The 26,649-nt window shown below is 41.9% G+C and overlaps 1 protein-coding gene across 6 annotated transcripts in view; it reads left to right on the top strand.

The window, feature by feature from the left end:
- RAI2 (retinoic acid induced 2) overlaps positions 1–26,649 on the top strand; it is a 397,723-nt gene that overhangs the window by 163,188 nt on the left and 207,886 nt on the right. For all 6 annotated transcript variants that reach the window (XM_059911412.1, XM_059911407.1, XM_059911406.1 and 3 more), the window contains one exon: positions 20,986–21,075. The gene's annotated coding sequence lies outside the window, so the exon portion shown is untranslated. The remainder of the gene's footprint in view (positions 1–20,985; positions 21,076–26,649) is intronic.

Here is a 26,649-nt window from a genome sequence, read left to right as displayed (position 1 = left end):
ATGTGGCATGGATACCTGATCAGAAGCCAGATTAAGAGCTCTTCTTCTGCAGAGCTCACCCCACCTAGGGAAGGAGGCTTGTGGAGGTAAGAGGGTGGGAGCTCCCCAGTGTTACAGGGGTCACTGAAGAAGGCTTCTCGGTCAGAGTCCTCTCTCTGTTTCAGCAGCCCTGACAATCCTTTTCTCTTACTTACTCTGATCTTGAGCCCAATTTTTACCCTGGGGGCCTTCAATTATCTGTCTCCCTTGCAGCTAAACAAGCTGACATGATGGAGTTTGACACATAGAGGAAGAGAGAGGGAGGTTCCTTTTCTTTCCATGATTAGAGGTGAAAGGGGGCTTCCTGGATAATGGTATAACTTACTTTTAAGTAAGCTGCAAAATAAAATGATCTCCCTCATTCATTCTCTGGGCGGGGGGCAGAGGGGGACCAATATGCACAATGTAGACATTTCTGTCAAATTAACACAGCCGTAACACTCAAACCCATCACACAGATATTTTCTCCTTAGGTGTGCTCAAAATGCAGATGCTTTTATGATTGTAAGCTAAACAAACAAAAGAAAAGCCATACCAAAGACTCCCCACAGTCCTGGAAATCAATTTGAGGCCTCCTTAAATTTCAGACCACTCTCCACAAGCCTGACAAACGTTGGCCTAAGTTGGCGGTTCCTGTCTTCATTTTGAGATATGGAACTCCTTGGAGGCCTGGGGAAGACTGTAGATCCCTTCTCAGGAAAGTGTTTTTAAATGCATTAAACACAATGCAAAGATTTACAAAGGAAACCAGTTATCTTGAATATAGTTACCAAAATATTAAAAAAACAAAATTTTGGTATAATATTATTTCTGTGCATTTGTTAATGCTTTAAATAAGAAATTCTAGCAGCAATAACCATGGTAATTTCTAAGTGATAATGAGTGTAAGAAATGATATTTTAGGATATCTGAAACAACAGTAATGTGATGTGAAAAAATCTGCGATTGCTATTGGTGACAGTCACTGGTGTGGTTAATACTACTGAGATGTGTCGTCTATATTCCTAATTGAAGGACACGCTCAGTTTCATCTAGAGGTGAGTAAAGACAAAGGTGTAATTTTTTCCCATCTAAGTTCACAGACCCTTTGGGGATCTGTGGACCCAGATCAGAAGCCCTGGCCTATGGGACTTCGGGGTCTCCTCAGCCCTCTCCCACCTGAGGCCTCCTTAGTGGCCCATGTAGATAACGTTGTCCATACTTATCATCCCTCCCTGTCAGAGGAAGCTGAGCCAAATTCTGAGCCCTGCCTGAAAAGGGCAGAACTTAGAAAGTCTGAATAAGGCTCCCTGAGGCTGGGAGTTTGCCTCTTCAGACACCCCATCTGCCTCTGACTTCTCTCTCTGCAAATGCCCTTCCTCTCCCTCTCCCTTCCTCACAGCCAAGGTCATGGTCCTGGGAGGTCCCATTCCTGCCACTGCTGCTCATCTGTGGCTCCTGCAGCCAGACCAGGGTTGGCCCCTGCCTCCCAGTGTGCTGGCCTGCCTAATGCCACCTCTGTGAAATGGGCTGCTCCCCTAACACCATCCGCCGTGGGTCCCTCTACACCTCTCCCTTGCTCTTCTGCCCAACCCCCAGCTCAGCCTGCTGCCCCCAGAGCATTCTATCAGTCTTGTCCCGGTTCATACAGAACAGCAAGGCCTCTGTACTTGAACCAATCAGTAAACTCCAGATCTTCCACCTGTTCCAGAACACCCTTGGTCAAATTCCTTTTTTAACCCAGTCTCCTCAACACTCACCACATATTTAATCACTTCCCCCCTCATCTTGGGAAAAAGATGGAAATAATAGAGTCCTTGTGCCTGTTGAATCAAAATTGCATTTCTTTATTTTAAGAAAATCTTATGTAGCACTATGATGTTCAGGAACAGTTCTATATACTTTACAAATATACTATATCATTTAATCCTTGTAACAACCCTATGAGGTGGGTATAGATGAAGAGACAGAGGAACAGAGTAGGGTTGCCAAATTCAGCAAATAATACAGGATGTCCAGTTAAATTTGAATTTCAGGTAAACAGCAAATATTTTCAGTTGTTTATTTAATATGCCCCATGCAACATTTGGAACATATTTATACTAAAAAGTTATTTGTTGTTTATCTGAAATTCAAATTTAACTTAGTGTCCTGTATTTTATTTGGAATCTATACAGAGAGGTGAAGCAACTTGCCCAAGATCACACAACCAGCAAGATTCAAACCAAGGTAGTCTGGCTTTGGAGTCTTTGCTCTTAGCCATCTGTCTCAGAGAGATGAAAGTCACATTATTGCAATACATGGAACATGTATTCCTTGCAAGGGTTCTGGGAAGAATCTCTGTTCCAAAATCAGGCCAGCTTGCTGTTTGAGATTACTGCTAAAGAACTAGTCTAGTGGACCCACTTCAAATGAGGTAATGGATGCCAGGTTGCAAGCAAGAACTTTCTGTGTTGGCCCCATTAAATGCTGGATGCTTTGGATCTGAATGTGCAAAAGGAAGGCTTGACTTGCCCTCTGGCTGCTAGGAAAATCTTTTCAAGGATCAGTCGTGGAGTCCCACAGAACCATCCAGTTTGTACACCTCTTCTTCTGCCGGAGTGGAAAGAAGACACCAGTAGAAGGCATTTTTCACCCACCACCCTGTCAGGCACCACTGGTCTCCAGCACTCCTGTTAAGATGCAAGTGGATGGTCTGTGATGAGTAGTTGCTCTGACTGTCACCTGCCCTTCACAGCAAAGATCTGAAAACGGGGTTCATTGAATTGCATTTCTTAGTAGAGGGCAGAATCTTGGATACCTTGAATGTGTAGTTTCTGCGGTCAAATGCTCCCCATCAGAAGTAGACACTCTCATAGATTGTGGAAGCATAACATTGGTACAACTCTTATAAAGGGCAAGTTGGCAAGATCTATCAAAATTAGAACCCTTTGAACCAACAATTTCCCCTCTAGGGAAATTTCCTACAAATTCACTCTTCCACATTTGTGCAAAGTGGCGTGTGAACAGGGTTGTTCTCTGCAACACTCTTGGTACTAGCAAAATATTTGAAACAATGTAAAGAATCCTCCAAAGGGAACATAAATTATAGTACATCTGTATGATGGAATACTATACAGCCATGAAAAAGGAATTAAGAACCTCAAGCATGAATGTGAAAAGCTCTCCAAGATATATTGTGAAGTGTGGAAAAAGAAAAGTGGAGTGGAGTTTGTATTGTGCACTACCAGCTGGTTAAAAAAAAAAAGAAAAAAAAACTTTGAGAGGGGAAACATATACAAATATATGTGCATGTATATTTGCTTGTATATAAAGAAAATATCTCTGAAAGGAAACATAAGAAATTGGTCATAGTAATTACCTACAGTGAGGGAAACTGGGTGGCTGGGGGACCGAGGTGGAAGGAATGTTCATTGTATCGTCTTTTATACCTTAAAAAAGTTGGATCATGTGTATTCATCTTTTTATTCAAAAAATATTATTAATAAAAGGGAAAACTTCTCCCCACCATAGACTAAAAGATCACCTAAGCAGGGCAGGGGAGGGAGACAGTGGGAATTGGGAGCTACAATTCTCTTGGTAGATCTGGAGATAAAAATGGGATCTTGTTTGACTTCCTGGAAGTTTCCTTCCAGTTAGCACCTTCCTGTTTTTCCACAAAGAAAAGAAGGGGACATGCCCCCAGGCCAAACGAACCCTTCATCTGTTCCAATACCTTTGGGGAGGCAGCAATATATTTCTCCTCGGTGTTTTCTGTTCTGCCTTTCAGAAATCCTACATGCTTCGGTTCACTGTCTCCCATGGGTTTTTCCTCGGAACAGCTAACATGGAACCAAAAATCTATCTGGGATGGCTGCCCCTTATTTAAAAAGATCAAGGTCATTGTTAGTCCCACAGTCTAGCAAAGAAAGGGATACAAGCCCAAAGTCCAACAGTCGGGAATTTCCTTGTGGAGTAGAGTTGGCTTCTGAACAGCCTCCTTCTTGGTTATTTTCACCAAGAGTATCTGGATTTTTCCACAGATTTTGGGCACAGGGACCACTATAACAAGTACACTGTTGCTCATGTGGGGTTCATCTCCCTGAGGCTGTGATCTGAGATGGCACAGCACGTCCCTGCGGAAGGGACAGACGCCTCTTTGGTAGTGATCGTCTCGAAATTTAGAAATTCGAGTAGTTGGTGAAAAACAGGTTCTGAGATACCATACAAACTGGGATTTCTATTTATTTGTCTTGCAAACTCATATGTGGCACTTTTATGTGGCAACACTGTTACTCACCTCATAAATATTAATTTGCTTAATTTTCATGACAACACTATCAGGTAGTTACTATTAATATCCCCACTTTACAAATGAGGATACTGAGGAGTAGAAAGGTTAGGTTACTTGCTCAAAGTCACACAGCTTAGTGATTGACAGACTTGGAATTCAAATCCAGAGGTCTAACTCCATAATGCATACATTTAAACGTTAGCATAACGCGAAGTGGGTAAGTTTTCGATATCAGATGTCTTGAGCATTCCCTAAAAAGGCAGATTAAGTCCATGTAACGATGAAGTCTATTCTAGGGGTTCAAGATCTGTCCAGACAATTAACTGAATTGGAATTAAAATGGTCTGGACAGATCTTGAACCCCTCGGTTATTCTTGGTTGCTAACATGGAATTATTCTGCCTGTTCAGGAAATTCTCAAGACATCTGATTTTGAAATCTCATCAATTTCCCACTACTCTAGTGGTTTAAAATGAAAGTATTTGGGGAGAACACTTTTATCTCTACCAACAACAGCCTAAGTAGGTGTAACATGTAAATAAATGGTTTTGTAAGAAATGGCCGGGGTGCTTGGACCTATGAGAGAAAGATAGGAAAGTTTTAATTTTGATTATCAGTATCCACAATGGATGTGAGACCCAGAAAGTGATTGCTGCTTAGTAGGACATGGAGCACAATCTCTGCCAAAAGATGTGGCACGTCAAGAGTTAATTCAGGTTTTTCCTGAGCAGTCTCAGTCATGTCTCTTCTTTTCCTCTCCTTCTAAATTTATTTATTTTATTTATTTATTTTTGGCTGCGTTGGGTCTTCGTTGCTGTGAATGGGTCTTCTCCAGTTGTGGCGAGTGGGGGCTACTCCTCGTTGTGGTGCGCTGGCTTCTCCTTGCGGTGCCTTCTCTTGTTGCGGAGCTCGGGCTCTAGGTGTGCGGGCTCAGTGGTTGTGGCTCACAGGCTCTAGAGCTCAGGCTCAGTAGTTGTGGCGCACGGGTTTAGTTGCTCCACTGCATGTGGGATCTTCCCGGACCAGGGCTTGAACCTGTGTCCCCTGCATTGGCAGGTGGATTCTTAACCACTGCGCCACCAGGGAAGCCCTGCTCTCCTTCTAAATACTGAAAAATTGAGACAAAGGTAACAGTTTTCCCATGAAAATCACCATCCCTCCTCCCTCTTTCCCAAACAAGGGGGAACATCGAAACCATTCGCTGTCACCCTAGGATCACACCAGGCATCATGACCACTGCCTTCTTGTTTCCCCACCATAAAGTAGCTTCCAGAAGATGTGCTGCACGGAGCTATAAGAACACTGGCTGCAACGGCTATTTTACTCTGTTGCATTCTGCGACAGCATGATCCATTGGTTGATCTTTGGAACACAATATAGTAAAAAGAATTGGCCCCTGCTGGTGCTTAAAAGGTGCTGGAAGGGGAATGTTAATTTATTGCTAATATACACTGTGTTAAAAATAGAAAGAAAAATGTCTTTTGTTCCCACTTTGCCTTTTGATGCTCTAGAAGTGGGGTGGGGTGGGGTCTAGTGGCCATGATTAGAGGTCATGTTTTGGTTACAACATAAACCTGTATGATTGTTGAGACATAGGGGAATGAAATCCTTTGTTCCATGCCTGCCAAGAAGCTTCCCAAAGGAGCTGACCTCCGCAGAGGCCAGAACACACTTGCCACACTAACGCTGGGGACATTTATCTCCTGGCCCCAGATCTTTTGAACTTGCATTTGCACTTTCTGCCTGTCCACCCGATGCCACACTAATGGGCTCTGGAAACCTTCTGCGGTGGATCAGGTCAGCTGGCGACAGGCAGAGAGGAAACAGGCTCGAGATCCCTGAAACCTCATTTCAGGGGTCTGGAAACAGAGGCTGGGAGAGAAAAATGGCCCTTTGGTGAGGCACCCAATAAATAGTCTTTGGATTGAAGAGTTGTGGACTCAGAGTGGTCAGATGGGAGCAATATTTAAGGGAGATGCAAGGAGGCTCCTGTGAGCTTCAGAGAGTGGATTTCCTCCTGCACTTGGGTATTTTCATTTTTATTTTTTCATTTTTTTCTGATACCCAGAAAGATTGTCATTTTTTTTAATTCCAGTTTATTTATAATTGACATAGAGCAATGTATATGTTTAAGGTGTACAGCATAATGATGTGACTTACATCCATCATGGAGTGATTATTACAGGAAGTTTAATGAACATCCATCATCTCATATAGATACAAAATTAAACAAATAGAAAAAATTTTTTCCTTGTGGTGAGAAGCCTTAAGATTTCCTCTGATAACTTTCATGCTGCAGCAGTGTTAATTATGTTTATCATGCTATACATTACATACAGCACTTATTTATTACATTATAGTACTTATTTATCTTGTAACTGGAAGTTTGTACCTTTTGACTACCTTCATCCAATTCCCCCTCCCCTTAACCCACCATCCCTAGTAACCACAAATCTGATTTCTTTTTCTGTTTGTTTGTTCTTGAATATAATTTTTTAAAATTTTTATTGAAGTATAGTTGCTTTACAATGTTGTGTTAGTTTCTATTATACAGCAAAGTGAATCAGCTATACGTATACATATATCCCCTCTTTTTTGGGTTTCCTTCCCTTTTAGGTCACCACAGAGCATTGAGTAGAGTTCCCTGTGCTACACAGTAGGTTCTCATTAGTTATCTATTTTATACATAGTATCAATAGTGTATATATTGTCAATCCCTATCTTCCAGTTCATCCCACCACCCCCCTTTCTCCCTTGGCATCCATACGTTTGTTCTCTACGTCTGCACTTGGGTATTTTTTTTTAATTTTTTAATTTTTTTTAACATCTTTATTGGAGTAAAATTGCTTTACAATGTTGTGTTAGTTTCTGCTGTATAACAAAGTGAATCAGCTATACGTATACAAATATCCCCATATCCCCTCCCTGTTGCATCTCCCTCCTACCCTCCCTATCCCACCCCTCTAGGTGGTCACAAAGCACCGAGCTGATCTCCCTGTGCTATGAGGCTGCTTCCGACTAGCTATCTATTTTACGTTTGGTAGTGTATATATGTCCATGCCACTCTCTCACTTCGTCCCAGCTTACCCCTCCCCCTCTCTGTGTCCTCAAGTCCATTCTCTACGACTGCGTCTTTATTCCTGTCCTGCCCCTAGGTTCTTCAGAACCTTTTTTTTTTTTAGATTCCATATATATGTGTTAGCATATGGTATTTGTTTTTCTCTTTCTGACTTACTTCACTCTGTATGACAGACTCTAGGTCCATCCACCTCACTACAAATAACTCAATTTCGTTTCTTTTTATGGCTGAGTAATATTCCATTGTATATATGTGCTACATCTTCTTTATCCATTCATCTGTCGATGGACACTTAGGTTGCTTCCATGTCCTGGCTATTGTAAATAGAGCTGCAATGAACATTGTGGTACATGTCTCTTTTTGAATGCTGGGTCATATGGTAGTTCTGTTTTTAGTTTTTTAAGGAACTTCCATACTGTTCTCCATAGTGGCTGTATCAATTTACATTCCCACCAACATGCACTTGGGTATTTATTTATTTTTTTATTTATTTTTTGGCTGCGTTGGGTCTTTGTTGCTATGCGCGGACTTTCTCTAGCTGCAGTGAGTGGGGGCTACTCTTCGTTGTGGTGTGCGGGCTTCTCATTGTGGTGGCTTCTCTTGTTGTGGAGCATGGGCTCTAGGCACGCAGGCTTCAGTAGTTGTGGCTTGAGGCCTCAGTAGTTGTGGCTCGTGGGCTCTAGAGTGCAGGCTCAGTAGTTGTGGCGCACGGGCTTAGTTGCTCCGTGGCATGTGGGCTCTTCCCGGTCCAGGGCTCAAACCCGTGTCACTGCATTGGCAGGCGGATTCTTAACCACTGTGCCACCAGGGAAGCCCCCAGCTTGGGTATTTTTAAAAGCTGCTTATGGGTATTTGGGCTGCAAGAAACAAGCATAGCCAGAGGGGAAAATCAGCAGAGCTCACCAAGACTTTCTGGAAGATGTGACAGCCGGATGCTGTTCGGCACCTGGGTCTCAGTCACCAATTGCTTCCTCTGTCCCCAGCAGTGCCAGCTCCTAAACTGCCCTTCATTTTGAGGAAGCCAGTAGACCCCCCTAGGAATCGTGCTTGGCTGCAGTTGGAATCAGTTTCAGTGATTAATTAAGTTAATTAACGTATTTGGAGTTTTGACCACCTTTAATATCCTCTACCTCTAATAAAAACTCCTATGAATTAAGGCAAATATTTTTGTGGAAATAGCCTCCCTGGCCAACTTAGAGGAGGGGAAATGATAGTAGCCTGGATCTAACTACCTCTGCTGCTCTTTAAGGGATTTCCAAAATATATGATTCTTTTTCCTAGAGAAAAATTTAAGTACGCTTTTCTTCATCTGATTCCCTCCCTGTTCTCTCCCTTTCCCTCTCCTCCCACCCATTCTGATTTATCAAAATCCACTGGAAATGGACTGGCCCAGCCCACACATTGAAAAAGGGCAGGTAGATGGAGCGCTCGGTGAGAGACAGCGGGGAGAATCAGCAGTCTTCCCCACGGGGCCGGGAAGCTGCGAGAAGACAGTTCATTTCTTAGCACTAAGTGTCCCTTCCCCTGGCCTGCGTGTTTGAGAGAGACCCACTTTCAACTCAGTCGTGTTGTGAGAGGTCACCCACTCAGCTTTCTGTGCCATGAAGAGAAATTAGTCAGGGCCTCGCTGAGAGTGGACCCTTGGCTGTTCATCATTTGGGGTGAGTTCTCCAGCTTTGCACTGGCCCAGCGTTTTATTAAGCAAAGGCGTAGCTGGTAGCCTGGGGCTGCGTAAGAAAGCTATGTGTTCTGTCCTTTTAGGAAGAAGAGGGGTAAGGGTGGGATGAGGCTTTAGGGAGAAAAATGATACAACCAAAAAGTAAAAATAAGTATGGAATAAAGACCATAATTAGTTCTGTTATTTTTCTTTATGTCATACAGTCAGAAACCACATGTGAAGCCTTCCTCCTCCGGTAATAAAAATGTGCATGTCAATCATTGCTGGGCAAAATACATTTTTTTTTTTTTTGCTGTATTACATTTCACCAGAAGTCTCAGTGACCTTTGAATCTTAAATTGCAGCCAGGTAACCTGGCCTCAGCTGTACAAGCCTATTTTCCTTTTCTTGTTGTCCCCCACTTCATTCCTACAGAAATAAAGTGATCCAGACCTACCGGCAGTTCAGGTAGGACATTAATCAAAAACCTAGTAGAAATGAGAAAGTCCTTCCAGCAGCAGGCAAGAGTTAGAGCTGTGAGCCAGGACATTCAAGTTTGCCTTTAAACTGACATGAAAACAAAACACCTTGTTTAATCAGAACCTAAAACCAGACCCAATCTAATCCTCATGGGTCAATCTATTAACTCGTGTTTAGCATCAGTATCACTCACTGCCTCCCATCCCCCACCTGCACCCTGGAAAGAGCAATCTGTGTTTAGACACTGTTTTGTTTATACAGATTATATATAACTATTTCATATATTTGCGTTTGCTATTTCTGCGCCTCTTGTACTCATAGTTGGCACACACACAGCACTCAGAAAGAAGTTCTTAAAGACTTATCAAAGGACAGGAAGAGACAAAAAGAAAATGGTGAAACAGCTTCCCATGAAGAGGATAAATTGGGTTGGTAGAAAAGCCTTTGCTTTATTTTCCCATTTTTACCCTCTGATACACATGAGATGTATGGCTAATTATAATCACTCTAAAGCTTATGGCAGTGAAAGGAATAGAATGTTTGAAGCCCCTTGGTCCTGGCTGCCCTTGGCAACCACACTTAAAGGGCTTCAGTATGGAGCATTTAACAACTGTGAGCAGCGCCAGCCCATGAAATGAGCTGGTGGGATTTTTTGCCACCGAAGTATCATTGTGGGGGAAAAGTCGATGCTGACCAGGACAACTGGTCCGCCATGGCTCTGGCTCTCTCTAGGATACCGAGCAGGTCATAGTAACTTTGATAGAACTTGGATTCCTCATCTGTAAATGCAGCAGTATGCTATTTAAAGAGCTACTAAGTCCCTTCCACTGGAATATTCTAGGATTTTGGAGTAGAATAACATTTTCTTTGACCTCATTTTTCTTCTAGGGAGATGTAAATAAAGTTAAATGTGACAATTCAGTTGAAGTGTTAGATGGCCTCTTTCTGGGCCATAACTATTATGTCAGGGAGATGAACTAGTAAGTAGTTTTAACCTTTCGTGTATCATGGGTCCCTCTGAGAGCCTGATGAAAACTCTCGATCCTCTCCCCAATAAAACACACATATGCCTATTTATGCTCACTTCGTACAAAGGTCACATCACGGATGGTGGATTTCCAGAAGCGCATCATTGGATCCCAGTTAAGAACTGCCAGACAGGAGATTTTAAAGCCCCACCCAACCTCTAGAGGTCTGTAGCTCCATTATACAGCTCTAGGCTGGACAATATTTTTAGCATTTACTAGTTCATTAGGCATTTTAGCTTCCAGGATCATCTCAGGACAGAGGTGAGGGATAGCCCTCAAACATCTACTCCCTCTCCCAGATATTTCCTGCTCTTCCTTCCTCCTGAGTTATACCCTGGTTAACATTATTTATATCTAACGAATACTTATTAGCACATACTATTATATGTGGCAGACACCTATATTTAAAAAATTAATGTGTTTAATCCTTGCAAAAACCCTACGACATAGATAGTATTGTCATTTCCATATTATAATTGAGAAAACCAAGGGACAGAGACGTTAAATAATTTGCCCAAGGTCATTGAGTTAGTAAGTGGTGGATCTGGGTTTCAAACCCAGCAATCTGACTCCAGAGTCTGTGCTCTTAACCACTGTGACTGTTTCTAAAGTATTTGGGTAATGGAAATTTCAAAACAAAAACCATTCTGTGAAAATTCTTCAAGTTGTGTACTTATGATTTGTGCATATTTCTGTGTGTATTATACTTCAGTTTTAAAAAATTACTTTACAAATCTGTGTCGATTGGGAATACTTTCGGCAGCAAGAAAAATCTCTTGAATGGTGGACTAAACCGGAGGGGTATTTAGTGTTTCTTTAACAAGGAAGTAGGTGGTCTCAGAGTTGATTTGGCAGCTTGGTTGCATCCCAGTGACTCAGACTCTTTCCCGTTTCCCTCTTGCCCATTTTCAGTGTTCTGGCAGTGTCTCTCCTCCTGGTCACAGGTGGCTACTATGTCTCCAACCACCACATCTGTATAGGAAGGGATGGGCAGTGAAGGAGGTCTCCTCGCATACTTCTCTCCTCTCCTTTTGCAAAACCTCCTGGCACACTTTCCCATTAGTCTCATTGGTCAGAATTAGGTAACATGGCCACTTTCGTATAAGGGAAACTGGAAACATGAGTCTGACTTTTCCAAGCCCCTATGGGCTGTGATGGAGAAGGGAGAAGGGGTGGGAATAAACATTGTATCTCTCAACAGTGTCTGCTACACAGTCCCTAGGTAAAAACACTTCTGCATTGAGACAGGAGGAGAGGAATGGAAGTGAAGGGAAAGCCTTCTTTGAGATCAAAGGTAGCCAATTACTATTTTTTCCCTCTAGATTAAAAAAAAAGCCTCATACTGATTCCTTGAGAAGATGTAGAATATAGCTGATAGTGAAAACTATTTGGAATGGCAGATTTGAAAGTCTCTGCCATCAAATTGGAACGATGAGCTCTTAACCAGTGGCTTAATTTGAATCTTTGAAAAATGGCCATTTCATTACTTTCTTTAATGGAGTATACATCAAATTTAGGGTGTCTCCTGAACACCGGGCTAGGTTTAGCCAGATGGTGCAAGTTTTTCAACCTTCTACTAATTCTTGCACATTTCTAGCAGTTAAAATGCCTAAAGGGACTACCATTCCAGTAGTAGGAGAAGAGCAGTCGGTTAAGTGGTCTTGTCCACAGCTTTGTACCTGAATGACGATGATCCTTCCTCTGTTCTCATTATCTACTAAACTCCTTAAAATTCCTGTCTGTGGAGAGAACCATTTTCCTGCAGCCTTCAAGAACCCTATCACCACAGTGTTTGGTTTGTGGGGTTTTGTCTTAGTTTAAATTCACCCAGAAGATGATGTTAACATCAAGGATTCTGGTATGAACAGTTTCTTTGGGTGATGAAGGAAACACTGGTGGGAGAATGGGAAAGTGATACAGGGAAGGGAAAGCAGTGAACGAAGGGTGCATTACCAAGTAAATTACCATGTTGATTGAGTGGAACTTGATCTCTCTGGGAAATTCGGAGGAGATAGCGTAAAACACATAGTTTAGGGTTCTTCTACCTGAGGGTAAGAGAGCTGGGGTATTTATATACCAACTCCCCAGTATTACTGGAGGAGGCTCCTTCCAAATGGTGTTAATTCCCTGGCATTTCTGTCCTGCCACACAGGCAGACAAATCTTCTGACTTCAATGGCTACAGATAGCCCTCAGACAAAGAAAGGTAGGTGCTGGCATTTGGAAGTGGTGAAGGTAAGGGGGATGTAGATTTCTCAGAATTAAAGTCCAGAGCTCTCTGCTCTTCCTTCCTTCTCCTCATTTTATAATCTAAGTAAATGTGGTCCAGATACGTAAAGTCTCACACCTAGGCAGTGGCTGGACTACAGTGAGAACCCCGTTCTCTCACCTTTTCATCTTAGATTCTTTCATCCTCACCATGTTATTCACAAACCAGGGGGGGATACTTAAAATAATAAAAGATTATTGCTCGGTTGAATTATCATGAAATTTAGAAAATACTTTTTCTTTGTGTAATATTAAGAAAATATAATTTTTAGGGACTTCCCTGGTGGTCCAGTGGGTGAGACTCCACGCTCCCAATGCAGGGGGCCTGGCTTCCATCCCTGGTTGGGGAACTAGATCCCACATGCATGCCGCAACTAAAAGATCCTGCGTGCTGCAACTAAGACCCGGCGCAGCCTAAATAAATAAATAAGTTAAAATTAATAAATTGGTTATGGAACAAAGTAAAAATAATCACAAACACTCCTTTCTCTGTACATATCCCTCTTGGATGTTAGATGATCTTCCCACAGCTGTGAGCGAGGCTATTCTCAGTTCTGGGTCCTTCTGCCATGCCCTTTGGATATTCTCTAAGGTCTTCTACTTAAAGTCTGTCCATTTGACTACTAAATACAAGACCATGTGATGTAGCCAGCCCCATCCTCTTGTAGCACTACTAGTGCTTCTTAAAAATGCAATGAGAAAAAAAAAATGCAATGAGGAAAGAATTTGCAAAACCTTCTACTCCCACAGGGAACTGAAGAAACCCTGCAGGTGGAGCTCTAAGATATGGGAGTGTTTAGGAAAATCTTAAGGAAGAACAAAGCTCAGCTTCACAAGAAGGTCTGAAGTAGAACATTTGGCCAGTGTTTCTCTCCAGACGCTCTACTCTCCGAGCTACATAGACTGTTCTTCACACACTTCTGGGAGCTCCTAGGGCTATTCAGCATCTCTGCTCCATTCTGATTTTCCTCCTTTTCTCTAATCTTCTTTTCATCTCACTCACCCATTTTTCCTACTCGAGGAAGGGCTTAATTCTGGCTCAGAGATCAAAATAATTGGAATAGAAGCAAGGTGTTCAGATTGACCTCTCTTTGTTAAGTAGGTTTTGACATCTTTGTACCCAGAGGTTCATGGCTGGATTTTCCAACTGAAATGATTTAGAAAGAACTCCTCTGCAGCTTCTCTTTCTTTTGTTTAAATTGTGGAATAATATGCATAATGTAAAGTGTAAAAATTTCAGATGTACAGCTCAGTGAATTTTAGCAAAGTGAACACATCCAGGTAACCACCACCCAGGTCAAGGTGTGCGTTACCAGCACGCAGAAGCCTACTTCGCATGTCCCCAGTCATTACCAATACCCCCAAAGTAAAGATAATCTTTCACCATAGATTAATTTTGCATGTTTTTGAACTTCATGTAAATGGAACCACACAACATGTACTCTTGTGTGTCTGGCTTCTTTTGCTCAACGTTAGGTCTGCAAGGTCGTCCTTGTGGTTAGGTCATCCGTGGTGCATCCATGGTGTTGTGAGCAGAAGTGATTTATTTCTTTTTTCATTGCTGTGTAGTATTCAAGTGTGTGAATCAGCTACAAGTTATCCATCCATTTGGGTCGTTTACAGCATTTTAGTACTGAATTTCATAAGGTCATTGGGATGGGATGAGATCAGAATTATATTTAGACATTTATGCCTAAAAACATTCATTGGCAGGTTGACAATGGCCTGTCAAGTCTATTTATTTAGCTAACATGTATATGGAGCTTACTATGTGTCAAGCACTGACCTAAGTGCTTTATAAATGTAAACTCATTTAGCTTTCATACCAACACTCTGAGGTAGGTCACTATTATTGTTCCCATTAAACAGATGCAGAAGCTTAGACACGGATTGGTCTGGTTAAGTCACTGCCTAAAGTTACATAGCTAATCCAGCAGACAAGAAAGTTCTGGCCGGTGGAACTGCCTTAGATCATGTCTCTACTGTGCCCCTTGGATGTATTCTATTACAGCACCAAGAACATTGTAGTATATGTCTTTATTTACCTCTCTTTTTGCTCCTCTGGACCATGAGCTTGAGCGCAGCTCCTGTGTCTTATTTTTGCCAGTGTTGGTTCAAAGGACAAGCCAGGGGCTTTGCTGAAGTAAATGCTTGTATGAGGAGGGAGTTTAGTGTGAGGCAGTGAGCTCATGGGCACCTTTTGTTAAAGTGCCTAAAATTTCTTTATATTTTCCTGGTGAAAACTGGGGGAGCAGGGTCTGTGAGGGGCTAGGGAGGAGAGCAGGAAAGGGGAAAAGGAGAGTGGGTGTGTTGCCCATCGCTTGTGGATCAACCATGCAAACTGCTCAGTACTGTTTTTATAACTTAAACCAGAGGAGAGAGTGAGGAGGGAGAGCCTAGAGCTGTGCTGACCAATAGAAACAGAACACGAGCCATGTGTGTAATTTTAACTTTTTTAGAAGCCGCATTTTAAAAAGTGAAAAAGAGGTGAAATTAATTGTAATAATATATTTTATTTAACCCAATATATCCAAAACAGTATCATTTCAAAATGTGATCAATATAAGAATTATTAATGATACATTATAGATTCTTTTTTACTAAGTCTTTGGAATGTACAACACACCTTAACTCGGATCGGCCACATTTCAGGTGCTCAATGGCTACCTGTGGTTACTGGCTACTGTGCTGGACAGTGTAGGCCTAGAGCCTTGCTACTCAAAGTGTGGTCCTTGGACCAGCAGCATCACAAATGGAAGTTTGCTAGAAATGCAGAATCTCGGGCTCCATCCCAGCCTTACTGAATCAAAATGTGCCTTTTAAAGAGCTCCTGGGGTGGGGACTTCCCTGGTGGCTCAGTGGTTAAGACTCTGCACTCCCAATGCAGGGGGCCCGGGTTCGATCCCTGGTCAGGGAACTAGATCCCGCATGCCGCAACTAAGAGCCTGCATGCCACAACTAAAAGATTCCCGCATGCCACAACGAAGATCCCCCGTGCTTCAACTAAGACCCAGCGCAGCCAAATAAATAAATAAAGAGCTCCTGGGGTGATTTGTTTGCACATCAAAGTTTGAGAAGCCGACCTAGTGATCAACTGCATTGAAAGGGTATTTTCTAATGAATGGCAGATAATTCCCTAACCCTGAACTTACAAGCACAGGGTCTCTAATTAACTTCATTTGTTAACTTCCCTCCCTCTTTCCTTCCCTCCCTCCCTCCCTCCCTTCCGTCCTTCTTTTCCTGCTTCCTTCCCTCTGCTGGTTCCCACATTACAAAGACTTTTTCAGTCAATACCGCCCCTTCTCTCAAATGACAGTGCCAAGCTATGAAATTCTGCCAGCTCATCCTTTGTGAATGAAGGGAAGTGGATTCAGCCGCAGTCCTATCTTTCTGCCATTATCCTGTATTAAATGTCCTTCAGTTAGTGTGTGCTGTGGGTCCCCTGCGAGACCCCCGCTGGTTTATGTCACTTGTGCATTAGCCTCATTGGTTACCAAACATCCCTATTATTAAGCCTTTAAAAGCCAGTCTTGTTCACCTGCCAGTCCTTTAATTTCCTTTTCCATCTCCTGGACGATTTTCCCAGATGGAATTTTTGTGAGTCTCTCCACATCCATCTTCTCTTTTATCTTGCAGGAATTTATTTCCTTGCAGCCCTCTCTTCTTTCTCTTCCTTTCCCTTTCTCTGTCCCATTCTTCCTCTCCCCCTACAGTGTGCTGTCTTTCTGCAATTTTTTCATACCACTCTCCCTCCCCAGGAGAAGGTAATTACTTGGTTGAGAACAGGTTGGTTATAGCTACGTGTGCATTCACCAAGCTGGAGCCTCGTCAGCAAAGCTGTTTCCAGCCCCTGCTGGCTCAAGCGACATTTGGCAAGTCATCGCTTTCCAGCCCCATCCAATTGTTTCTGCCAATTTGATGAAATTGTGAAGCAGGTTGCAATATTGGCAGTTTGAAAATGGATACTGCATAGAGTTATAGAACCATAATTTGAAAACTTGTTTTTGTATAACTTGTCCACCTTACCTGTTTGTTTTTAAAGAGCAGCGCGATACAGTTTTAGCAATGTCTGTATAGTATTAAGCTTGAATTTTTAGAGAGAAAATTCAGGATGCAGATAAAAATGCTCAGCCCATGGGAATGTGCTTTATTTTCAAGTTGACATTTCACCAAGGAGGCAATGGAAGCTTTTCATTTTGTTCTCCTTGCTCTGGTGTCTCGTGTTGCCTATAGTAGGAAACAGCCAACAATGGCTGGTGGGCCAAATCCACTTGCCTCCTATTTTTGTATGGCCAGTAGCTAAGAGTGGTTTTTACATTTCTCAATGGTAGGAAAAAAAAACAAAACAAAAATATTTTGTGACACCTAAAAACTACATGAAATTCAAATTTCAGTGTCCATAAATCAAGTTTTCTTGGTCACACAGCCATGGCATTCATTTATTGTCTGTGGCTGCTTTCAAGCTATAATAGCAGAGTTGAGTGGTTACGGCAGACTTCATGGCCTGCAAAGCCCAAAATATTTACTCTCTGTTGCTTTACAGACAAAGCTTGCTGACCCCGTGTCATGTGAGCACCGATTCCTAACTTGGGCTGCATCTGGGGAGCTTTAAAAATACAAATGCATGTGTCTTGCCCCTAAACATACTGAGTTAATTCTTTGGGGTGTATCCTAGTAATTGGTCATTTTAAAAACTCCAGGTGATTCTCCTTTGTGGCTGAGGTTCAGAACCACATAAGCCAATATAAGGAGATGTAAAACTTTTTTCATTCATGATGATTCAAGGACCTAAAGAATATTTACTCCCTTACCTAACATGGAAATACTAACTTCATTTCCTCTCCTTACTCTTATTGGGCTGTTTCTGATTCTTGCCTGCTTGCCTAGTTCTGATTTCTTTTCTTTTGACTATCTGAGTGTCTTTTTTAGCTCACATGTTTCCAAACACCGTTGAAGAAAAGCAAGGAAAACAAGGTTGAATGGTGGTCACTCCTAATTTTAGAACCACCTCGTTGGGGCTTTGATGGGTAATTCATGGTTCCTCCGGATGGAGGAAAGCCATGGTGGCTGATGAGTGCACAGCTGAGAAAGTTCCTTCTTCCCTGACCACCTAGCAACATTCCGTTCATCCCTCTTCGCAGGTGAAGCTTAAGAACTGACTTCTTATGAAACCCTTTCTGTCCACTCCCCACTCCAGACCTGGCAGAATTGTCCCCTCCAGCCTCTGCATCCCCACTGCAACCCCCATGGACTTTTCCCCCAGCAGCTGGGACACCATCTGCATTTACTGGTTTTATATGCCTTTCTCCCTCCACTAAAGTGTTGTTTGCTTGAGGGTAGAGCCATGTCTTATTAATCTCTGTGGCCCTTGCTCCCAGCATCATGCTTATTATCCATTAGGTACTCAGTAAATATAACGAAGGAGGCAAGGAAGTAACGAAGCTCTGTTTCCTCAGGAATTCAAGGTGTGTCCTGAAATGCCTTTATCGATACCGACAGTTGCAGGCTGCAGACATAATGTGTTGTTGGAGACGGCACCTTAAGGCAAATCACTATAAGATGAACTCGTGGTTTTAGCAGAAAGCTTTGCTGGAGAACACCAACATGGCAAGGAGAATCATAGGGATCTTTATTGAATAGTATCAAATTAAATGGGACCAGCCACCACACTGAAGACCAGGCTTTACTGAAGATAGACAGGACTATTCCAGAGAGGGGCTCATCAGGGGTCCAGGGTGGCCCCACTGGAAAGCCTGCTTTGCTCAGGAGAAATTCTTGGCAATTACCTGTAATGAATTCAGCTAAAATCTTACCCATCCTTTGGTTTGAACCACCCCTCTGAATTCCAGCTCAAATGGTCAACTTGCCCTCTCTCTGAATCTGCAGTTCACCTCTATATACATCTTTACTGTTTTTCCTCTCCAATGGTCTAATTACTCCATGAGGTGAGAGATCTTGTCACTTAATTCGCCACTGAATACCTGTACAAAACATGGTGCCAAACACATAGTGGGCGTGTGACAAATAATTGTTGATTGAATGAATGAATGAATGAATCTGCAGGACTCAAAGCTCCAATTTCTTTCATCTACTATGGTGGGTCATGGTGTTCAACCCCCCAACATCCAGACCACTTCAACTGTTGAGTCTAAGTTCCAGATGTTCTTAACCTTGGGCCCATGGACCCTTAATTGGTCCATGGATAAAATTCGAGGGGTCTATGACTGTGCATGGAAAAAATACCTCTTTATTTTCACTAATCTTTAACTGAAACATAGCTTTTCCTTTCATTATAAATGTAGGCAACAAACCATAATAGTATATTAGCAGGAGCTATGATTTTTGTCACCAGTGGAATCCTTTATGCTCATCAGCAATTCAGAATTATTGTAGCAATTATATCTACCACCAGATTTTGTTATTTAATGTGTTAATAAAGTAGCATACATACTTATATCATGAATTTATTGAATGACCAAATTAATCTTAATTAACCTGAATGAATGCATTAAAATGCTAATAACGTTATTTCCACTTAACTGGATTTCTTTTTATTCTATGTATTTTACTTTATACATTTAAAAAATTCTTAAAAAGAGTCCCTAGGCTTCACCACACTGCCATAGGATTCCCTGGCACAAACAAGGTTAAAAATCCTTATCTAGTAGTGCTGGTTATAGAGGTGGACCCAGTTTGTAAAAAATGCATCAATCTATATGCCTATTTTGAGGTATATTATACTTCAGTAAAATGTTTTTTAAAAATTGGTCTGAACCAATCATGGCAATCCCATATGAGTAATTAATTTAATAAAGGGTATATGTCCCAACTGGGCCAATGAGACATAAGAGGAAATTCTGCCACGGAGACTGGAAAGGAGACACAGAGAGAGAAGTCTCCTCTTGACCTGGACTTTGTTGTATCTTCATGTTATATCTGGGGCTGCTGTGGCCATCCCACAGAGGTGGACAAAGCAAAGTGGAGCTGGAGATACAACATAATGTGCTTGGAGTCTGCCCTGACTCTGGACACCTTGTGATGGGGCTAATATATTTTCTCATTGTTTAAGTCAATTTGAGAGCAATTTTCCATTACTTGCAACGCTGTGCATCCTTACTGGTGCACAGGTGTGAACACAGAAAAGTGAACAGTTCTACTCATGCCATACACGGACAACACAAACACAAACATGATTAGTCCTCATAAGATTAGTAAGATCATTTTCCTCCAATGCTGAGTGTAATACATTTACCAAGCAGAGATGATGGCCGAGTCTCCTATAAACAGCCTCACGGATTCTGCTTCCAATATGGGATAGTTTTTCAGCTCAAGAGCTGATTCCCTGCTGGCTACTGATCTCCTGTTCACACCTTAGTGCATGGAGCTTGGTTGACCACCCATGGACCACAACCTGACTGACCACACAAGTGCAGCTAACATGCACTGATAGAATAGTCTGGGCCCTATTCAGTATCCATTCAAATTCCCTTTTGTGACATTGGCATTACCCAAACTTTGATGTTCCTCTCTGGTCCCTGGACTTGGAAAGCTGTCTGACATCCTCTATTGTATCAACTGTATTAATCTTTTCAAAGAACTGACTTTTAGCTTCATTGATTCTTCTCTATTATTTTCTATTCTCTTGATTTCCTTTCTCACCTTTATTATTTCCTTCCTTCTCTCTTCTCTGGATTTGATTTGTTGTTCTTTAACTTTTTGAAATGGAAACATAGATCATTGATTTTCAGCCTATCTTTCCTAATACATCCTCTTAAAACTATAGTTTTGCCTCTATGCCCTTCTCTATCTACACCTATAATTTTTGATATGCAGTATCTTTCCTTATCAGTCCAAAATGTTTCTAATTTCCGTTGTGATTTCTTCTTTGACTCATGGATTATTTAGAAGTGTATCGCTTAACTTTCAATCAGTTTTGAATTTTCCAGTAATCTTTTTGTTATTGATTTCTAGCTTAAGATCACTGTGATCAGAGAATATACGTACTCTGAATGATTTCCATCCTTTGAAATTTGTTGAGACTTGATGACCCAGTATATAGCGAATTTTGGTAAATGTTCCTTGTGCACTCAAAAAAGAATGTGTGCTCTGTTACTATTGGGGACTGCCCCTGTTTTGAACCTCTCTCCATACTTTGTTACAGTTTTGACTGTTCTATCTTTTCAGGCTCCAGTATCTCCTGCAATGGGACTCCCTGCTGAGCACTCCCTCATCTCCAACACCAAGGCCACTGAATGCCTCCTCACCCACATTCAGGTGAGTTGCATGGAATTTGGGCAACCAGTGCCTTTTCTCTAGTTCTTAGCAGCCATTCAGGGCAATCACCCTGCATCAGGGAGAATTACCTTAGCACTTAGATCTAGAAATGGAACAATATCATGAGAAACTGCTTCGCTTCTACAGAGAGTGATCCAAATATCCACCTCCCACATAAAGACATGCTTCCACATATACACACAATTTCTGTCTGGGGCTAGGTGGCGAGTGTCACAAATGCCCATGGAGGGGGTGTGCTTGGGGAACTTGGGCTCTAGCCCATGTATCACTGCCACATACGCAAGACAAAGTACACGTGGCAGCGGCCACATGGTAATTGCAAATGCGTCTGGGTGGCTGTTACATTGAAACCTAAAGATAAACTGAAGTAAAAGTAGATCCTCCATATATGTTTTCCACAATCAGAATAATTTAGGATAAAATATGCACAAATTGTGAGTCAGTGCTGAAGAGAATAATTAGAGAAGAAAGATAAGGGAGCTAAAGTAGATGACAGAAGATCAATACGCTGCCTAGGGTGATATCAAGGAGACTGAGGCAAAGCAAATTAGGGGCTCAAAACTTTATTTCTATGGAGGCAGATGTATGGAAGACAGGTTCTTGATGTGCGTGACCATGGAGACCTCAGGTCAGAATCAAATCTCTGTAATCTCACTTGATGGGACTTGGGAGGGAATGACAGAAATGGTTCTGGGTAGTCAAGGATTTTCCCTTCATAGCTGACACACAAATTCACTTCTCTGTACAGGTTTAGGGAGCAAGCAGTTAGTCCAGGGTATGACTGGGTCTTTCTTCCTAAAGGGAAAGTTAGAAGAGAGAGATGAATGTGACAAACTCCAGTCTCCATTACTGCAGTTGGACTTGGAGCTGCAAATGGTATTTGCTATCTTCCTGTTCCACCATCCTTTCTAAATTCCCTTCACTCTCAGCTACCGTCTCTGCTGGTCTCAATGGCTTGCCCGGTAACGTGATCCAAAGCCTCACTCCTGAGGAGCCTAAGCCTCGGCAATTATTCCCTTCTCAGACTGAGCTTGATGCACGTGTCTCTTCGCAGTCGCAGTCGGGTGAGGGAGTACCACAAGGTGCGCACACAGATCACCTGGGTGCCACGTGTGTTGCTTGCCCTTGCTGTGTGAAAGTAGCCCAGCCTTCTCCTGCTGACCAGGGTCAGTTACCCCCGTAGGATGGTGACTCATTATTTGCTTGCTGGACCTAGGACACAGGGAACACAAGGGGACAGGTGTAGCTTGCTGTGTCTTCTAAAGGGGAACTTTGGTGGCGAGAGTATGCCCCCTTTGGGACATACTAATCGAGAAGAGCCCAAAGTTGAAGGGATGGGAAGCACAAAATCCCCCAGTGGGTCACTGGCAATAATGGCAAGTGGAATCACTCCTACTTCCATGTCTTGGTTCACAGATCCATGGGCTTTTCCTGTGGGGGATGTAGTGCCATATCAACGCCTCTGTTTCGGTGTGTATACTGAATCCTGGAGGATGGCATTCCATCCTTGCCGGGTCTTGCCTCTGAGCTGGCATTTCAGCTGTACCTTCAGCAGGCAATCCTATTGCTCTATGATGTCCAGTTGTATTCTGAATGGTACAGTGTGTAATACAACCAGTGCATCCCATGATTATGAGTCCACTCCCCCACCTCCTGTGCTGTGAAATGAAGCATCCTGGTCAGATGCTATGTTAAATGCTGTCAGGCATTTTGTAAGCCCCTGAATGGTGGAGCTGGTTGAGGCTGTGCAGGCAGATAAGGCAAACCCATATCTGGAATAAGTATCTATTTCTGTGAGAATGAACAGCTAGATTTTCCAGGATGGAAGGGACTCACATGAAGTCAATTGCTATCAAGTGGCCCATCAGTCTCCTTAAGGAGAAGTGCCATATTGGAGGCTCAACATTGGTCTATGGTGCTAACAGGTTGGGCAACTGAGGTGGGAATAATAGATTCCTGTTGGGCCCCTGTGTGACCTCCATCTCTGACACCATGGTTACCCCGTTGTTTCCATTGTGCCAATTCTGTGGTGGCCAATGATAAAAGCTGGATGGCATCAGTTGGCTGGATCATTTTGTTTACTTGATTGTTCAGTGCCTTGTCTCCATGGTCGATGCTTTCTGGGTGTTAACCTGAGAATCATGGATCTTCACACTTTGTACCTACTTCCATATGTCCGTCCACATGCCAGAATTAGTCACCAGGCTCACCTAAACACAAGGGAGCCAAGAAGTGTATTCCAACTCATATGCTCAGAAAATAGAGAGCAGGAAATATTTGGAGAATAGCAGTAATGACTACCACAGTCTGCATTTGTTATACTCTGCTAGAAGGGTCTCAAGGCATGTTCTTTCTCTAATATTCTACAGTTTTAGAGAAAGTAAATGTTTACTTACAGCTTTCTTTCTTCCTAGAATCCAAGCAATGTTTCCTTAGGGCTGGGTTAGAGACAGTATAACTCTTGAATTTTACTCGCAACACTATTCCCTTATACTTTGTTACTGGTAAAATTATGTTATTCCTGGTGATTTTTGTCCTGTTACGGAGGGATTTTTTAAAAGCAGCTGTTCAATACTCATACAAATAGGCTTCCAGTGAGCCCACCCAACCAATCTGGCCGGTCACACCCATGCACATCTGAATCCCACAGAGACACAAATCTGGCCTGCCACTATGCTTATAATACCATTTATATTTTTTTGGCCCTCAGTTGATTCTCTCCCCAACTACTATATAAGCTCCTTGAATGCTGAGACTTTCTCTTCATAACCCCAGTTCCTAGGACGGTATCCTACCCACTTAAAATGCTTTGTAATATTTGTCATTGGTGATGAAATGATTCTAAAAAGCAAACAAAATGGGTTTTATGACAAAGATAGCCACCCATGCAAATAATTCAAGGCAAACAGTTCTCAGAGGATAAACAGGACCCAGGATGCTTTTCACCCAGGGCACCCACTGCTCTGACCTGTAGCAAACAGAAAACTCTGCAAGTTAGAGCACCGTGTTGACATTTCATGTGGCAAATGTTCAGAGGATCGCAGCTCCTCAGGAAGGCTTTATTGAATCTGAATCCCAGAAAGTAGGACAACCTTAGCCAAGTCTATGTTAATTAAAAGACTATAACCATTTTATTTTATGTGCAAGACCTTAAGGTGTTAAAGGCCACCATTTTCAAGTTGAAAAAGTCAGTCTTCAGGGCCCTTGCTTTCTTTCTATCTATCTATCTATTAACATCTTTATTGGCGTATAATTGCTCTACAATGGTGTAATAGTTTCTGCTTTATAGCAAAGTGAATCAGGTATACATATACATATATCCCCATATCGCCTCCCTCTTGCGTCTCCCTCCCACCCTCCCTATCCCACCCCTCTAGGTGGTCACAAAGCACTGAGCTGATCTCCTTGTGCTATGAGGCTGCTTCCCACTAGCTATTGATTTTACATTTGGTACTGTATATATGTCCTTGCTTTCTGTTTCTGTTCCTTTCTCCATTTTAACTTTTACCCCCAACCCAGAAGCACAAACAAAATGCCTTCTATTTGGGGAAACCAAGAAATTGTTTTGATATTTTGTTTTATGACCCAAACCTATATATTACTGGCTGCTGAGGCATTATTTCTCCCTATACACTCATCATTCATAGCTCCAGGGGCGAAAATATTCCAAAATAGTATGTAATGTCTGTTATACATTTAGATGCATAAATTTTCATTGTCAAGATGGTGATTTAATAGAAACTTATAGATTCATAGTAGAATATTTTTAATGCCTAGGTTTTTTTTTAAAAACAAAGTGTGTGTGTGTTCATTTCTTGGAAATGTTATTTCTTTGTAATATAGTCTTTATTTATCATGGATGGGTCTAACAAATTTTGGCAATAGGCTAAAGAAAATTAAGGAAAAAGCATTTATTCTCTTAAGAGTAAGGAAGTAAAGCATCTTGATTTCATATCCGTCATGTCAGTAATAAACCCAAGGTCTCAGGTCCTGTAACATCAGGCATGTAAGTTGAATATGGGATTTCTCATTTTAAGGTATTCTTTCTTTGGGACTATAGATCACAGACATTGGATTAGCCCCCCTGAGAATTCAGGTTTGTGCCAGTCTATATTATTTTGAGTTTTTTTAGTCGAATTTGAAATTTTTATTTTTAGTGCTTTTTAAAGTATAGTTTCTTTCTCTTTCCCTTCCTCTCCGTCATTCACTTGCTCGTGTCCTCACTCTCGCTCTCAGTGTTAGTTTGATGTTACTGATCTCCTCCACTAATTCCCCCACTGGTTTTGGCTGGAACTTCTTTGCAAAGAAATATAATCACTCCTCTTGGCTATAAAGTGACCTTGGCCCAGTAAGATTATATTGAAGGGGAACCTAAGGTGTTCCTCAGGTGTCACTAGAAATAAGTTGTCTCTATCTGTTTTTAGAACCATTGTAATAGTTTCAAGCTCCTGAAATCAAAGTTCAAATTTTTTATCCTCATGTAGGTAGTCCAGAATGAAAGTCAGGATATAAACTGTAAGATATTTTTCAAGTAATTTGAATAATCCCTCACTGGGAATTTAAGTTGTGAATGCCTTTGATACATTCTTTTGAAAGTTGGAACAGGAGTGAGTTACAGTAGTAAACAGCTGACATTTCTGTGCAATGGAAAAGGCAATTGTTATTTTACTTCACTGTGTTTAGTAATTCATCTTCAGGAACTGGGCCCTTCTTACCAGCCGAGGCTAGGGAGAGGGAGGGAAATCAGACAAGAATGCGACTAGAAATTGTGCTGTGTCTCATCCCATTGACTGTCATCTCAGACTTTGGAAAACACCACCTATGCAAGACAAGCAATCAGAATATTGTAGAATAATATATGATTGGAGCAAAGAGGAGCTATAAGGCAGCGCTGTCCAATGGAAGTATAACGCGAACCACTTCTGTAATTTTAAATTTTCCAGTAGCCACATAAAAAAAGTGAAAAGAAACAGGTGAATCGAATTGTAATAACATTTAATTAACACAATATATCCAAGGTATTCTCATTTCAACATGTGATTAATATAAAAAATATTGAGATACTTTATATTCTTTTTGGCACTCAGTCTTCAAAATGTGGTATTGTACATTTCTAGCATATCTCAGTTCGGACTTGCCACATTTTAAGGGTTCAGTAGCCACACGTGGTGAGTGACTACCACAGCAGACCAAGCAGGGATGGATAATATCTCATTCAAAACCCTCTCTGACAAATAAGGACTCAGGAACCAGAGAGGTTAAGCCACTTGCCACATGCAAACTGCTGTGTCAGAGAGCAAGACTCAAAACCAGATCTTCTAATTACCTATCAAGGCCACTTTCCACTACTTCAGGAGGTTTTTTTGGCCTGAAATCTTATGGGCTTCCTCCCCAAAATTTCAATTTTATTTCGCCTCTGCAGTTTCCATCAAGAAAAAAATATTAAAATAGGAACAGGGGGAGCAGACAGATTCATATGTGAGACTTCAGCAGCATTCTCATACAAAGCTTAAGAAGGAAGTGAAGAGATATTAAGTAATATTTTAAAATCTC

This window comes from Balaenoptera ricei, chromosome X, assembly GCF_028023285.1.
Source record: "Balaenoptera ricei isolate mBalRic1 chromosome X, mBalRic1.hap2, whole genome shotgun sequence".
In the NCBI taxonomy this organism is placed as follows: Eukaryota; Metazoa; Chordata; class Mammalia; order Artiodactyla; family Balaenopteridae; genus Balaenoptera; species Balaenoptera ricei.
Note: the sequence above shows the minus strand (reverse complement) of the source record. Positions and strands in the feature narration are given on the sequence as shown.